The following is a 3,832-nucleotide window of genomic DNA, read 5'->3' as shown; positions in this document are numbered from 1 at the left end:
GGTTCTGTGCGAAAATCCCTTCAAAAAAGGACACTGCTACCTCGCTCCTCCCAGAATCTCATTCATTAACCCTATGCTTGGCTACACAAGGTTGCAATGCTGCTTGGGTCCAGACAGTCATTCACACCCATGCCGTGGCCTGGTTTCCTCATTACATGGTTACCTGCGCCAGACTGCGCTGGGGCTGGCTTTCCCACACATTGCTGCACTTCAGATATTAGAGAGAGGAAACTTGCTGTGGAGTTGAGAAGTGTTGCTGTTCCTTCCTACTGTTTGAGTTACCCCTCTAGAGACAGGTAGCTTAATTAATAGTAAACAATACATATTTGATAAATATGTACTGTGTACATATTTACCATATTTACATACCAGTACTGTGTCCAGTTCTGGTGCCCCCAACAAAAGAAGGACATGGACACATTAGAATGGGTTCAGAGGAGGGCCATGAGGATGGTCAGAGGGCTGGAGTACCTCTTCTGTGAAAACAGGGTGACAGAGTCGGGGCTGTTCAGCCTGGAGAAGAGAAGGCTCCAGGGAGACCTTATAGCAGCTTTCCAGTTCCTGAAGGGGTCCTACAGGAAAACTAAGGAGGGACTTTTTACAAGGGAAGGTAGTGATAGAAAGAGGGGGAATGGTTTTACACTAAAAGAGGGTAGATTTATATTGGACATTAGGAAGAAATTCTTCACTATGAGGGTGGTGAGAACCTGGCACAGGTTCCCAGGGAAGTTATGGGTGCCCCCTCCCTTGAAGAGTTCAAGATCAGGCTGGATGAGACTTTGAGCAACCTGGTGCAGTGGGACATGTCCCTGTCCTTAGCAGAGGAGTTGGAACCAGATGATCTTTAAGGTCCCTTCCAACTCCAACCATTCTATCATTCTATGATATGTATTTACACCCAGGCTAGAAAATTAATAAAGTTACTAGAACATTAATTGCATCCTAGACTTTGCTGGATACATCAACTGTGATCGTTATCAATTAAGTATAATCGTTACCTTGATCTGTTACCTGTCTCTCAAAATGCATTTTTAGACACCTATAAATAATATGTTTTTCTTTCAGTTAGCCTGCTAATTTTGGAGTCATATGCATATTCACAAGATAATGAAATATGCTGTCTTTTCTCTGCTGAACAGCAGCATATTTCAGGACTTCAGAGGAGAAGGCAGCTACAGAATGTAGGGATTCATCACATGTAAATTTTTCCATATAAAACCCAAATGTGCTAATTATCTAGTATAAGCTAAGTTAGGCCTTTTCTACTGTTATCGGGGGAATGGGCATCCCAAGCATGCCTTATGGCAGGACAAATTGTGCTCTGCAGATTCCTCTTCCTCTTCACTGACTGTTGAGAGAGCCCAGACACTACTTCAGATTGATGTCTGCCTTTCTGGTGGCTATATTTCAGAGCAATCCAATCATTTGTAACAGATGGTAAAGTATGTGGGGCTTTCCACTTCTGAAACTTGAGGTTAACTCTGGGCGTTGCCTGCTCTTCTTCTTTCTTCTATGGAAACCTGACCAAATATACATTGTTTACAATACAGGTATCAAGGCATCTTGTGTAATCCGAGTGCACTTTTTAGTGCACATTAGGGACAAAGGACAGAATTATTTATAAACCACACCTGCGAATGAATCAGGGCCTTCCCCCACATTTCCAGTAAATAATCGTTACAATTTTTTTAAAGATTGCCTAATTGTTTTACCTTCTGTTATCCAATCCTTTGAGCTCAATGCAATAAGCAATTTCTTCAAGCTGAGTTGCCTTTTATAATAGAGTGGAATGAGACTTGTAAAATACTACATTATGTTATCTCACAAAACTAAATTAATCACGATGAAGGCAAAGCCTTCAGTTGTGCTTTTGTTGTCATTTCTAATGTGAGGATGTTGCTGAGTTATTTGTTTTGCATCTAGCTAATGAAGGAGGAGAGGAGTTTTCATAATGTGCCATTTCAAAATTATAGAACCAGGCTCTCTTATTCAGCTTTCAGTTACTTGAGGTCTGGTAATATTTTTCTTTTTACAGAAAAAAAATCTCAATCAGTTCCTGAATAGAATTTTTTGTAGGCAGAATCTCACCATAAAGTAGAAGTCTTGATTGGGAAATTGCTTTTCAGACAGACAAAATATGTAAACTGTATGTTACATAGGTATCACATAGGTATCTTATAGGTAATCTACCAAGTTGGAATAAGACAGAACGCCCAGGAAACAATTGGTTTTACTTATGTTCCTTCAGTGAAATGAAGTAACTTGCCAGATACTTTACATGAGACACTGAAGCAAGTATAAATTGTAATTTTAAGATTTTAGTGGATGCATTTACTTAGAAAGGTAGACATGCCTAATATTGTTGAGGTTAAAATACAGGTGCTGAGGAGTAAACTGTCAAGAAAACAAGAGAACCTTGGTATTTTTTTCCACAATATTGGTAAAAAGCCTAATGTCCATTATGACAGATGATTAAATTCTCTCCAGATGGCAGAACCTTCTGAGGACCTTGCACATCCCTTGGCTTCTCTGGGAATTCCTTAGGGAAAGCCCTCACCAAAGCTTCATCTCATTACACGTTTCTTGCAGGCTGCAGCACAAGTGCTACCTGCTGCTGTTGCCCTTGGAGCATCAGCCTTCCCCATGTTTCTTCTGGTCTGAGTGGGACTGTAGGATTGCTTTTGCCCTAGGAAAGATCCGCTGAAGTGAACTGAGTTTCTCTGAAGATGGGTCTGGAGACAGACGCGGTGAGAATGTTAGTGCTCAGAGGAAGCTCCTGATCATCATAGCCTTCCCTCATCTTCCCAGATTTCTTTCTCACTTTTATCTTGGTAAGGATATTTCATCAAAATTAGGCCAGTTGTATATCTCCAAGGGCTGAACAAATGAAGGATGGGCTGTAAAGCAAATCAGAAGGACCAAAGCGTGGGACTTGTCCTTTTGCCCTTCTCCGGGTCAGTAGGACAGTTGTGGGGGTGAGAGGCTACCTGAGGCATGTGCTGATTTTCTGCTATTGCCTCCCCAAACTTCCCCTCTCTTATTTCACAAATGATTATATTTGAAAAAAACACAAACAAACATATAATGAAACATTAAGTCCAAGAATAATCGGAATAAGCATAAGAATAGTTACACAGGCCACGTAATTCTATTATGAACCTATATATATGTACATACACTGTATCACTGAAGATAATAGACTGAGAGGAGGTTATTTCTCTGAGAAAAATAATGTTAAGAAAATAGAATACACCAGGGTGAAAGCTTTCCTTTTCCCTTTCTTCCTACCTTTTCTCCTTTTGTCTGTTTTAATTTTTGTTTCTTTTCTATTTTTCTTGGTCCCTGTGTGTGAAACCAGACTTGCAGTTTCCAAGCGGTTTACTAGAACTGCCACAAGGGCACGTACTCAGCCTGCGAAACCTTGAGGCTGTAGGCAGGTAAATCAGAACAGGAAAGCTGGTGATTATCTGACTGGACAGAGGGCAGAGGGTTTGCTGTGTAAAACGTTATGCTCCATCTGCATTCGGGAGCCAGATAAAGAGTGCTGGAAGTCCAATTGTTCTTGCGTGCCTGAGGAAGCAAAATAAAACAGGCACTGTTTCCTAAGCAGAGGTGACTCTGCAGGGCTTAGACTAATACTATTAATATCCACATCAGAAAAGGTTTCTACAGTCAGCAATATTACTGCATGACCCTCTCTGTCATGCAGTTATGGATGCTAAGCCCAGAGTTAGCTCATTTTGTTAAACTGTGGGAACCTAACTGGATTTTAGGGAATGAAGGTATAATAGAGAAGAGGGGCCAGGAATATAAACCTAAAAATGTTTTACCA

Source organism: Mesitornis unicolor, unplaced genomic scaffold (assembly GCF_000695765.1).
Source record: "Mesitornis unicolor isolate BGI_N332 unplaced genomic scaffold, ASM69576v1 scaffold7759, whole genome shotgun sequence".
Lineage (NCBI taxonomy): Eukaryota > Metazoa > Chordata > Aves > Mesitornithiformes > Mesitornithidae > Mesitornis > Mesitornis unicolor.
The sequence above is the reverse complement of the archived record's forward strand: the minus strand, read 5'-3'. Positions refer to the sequence as shown.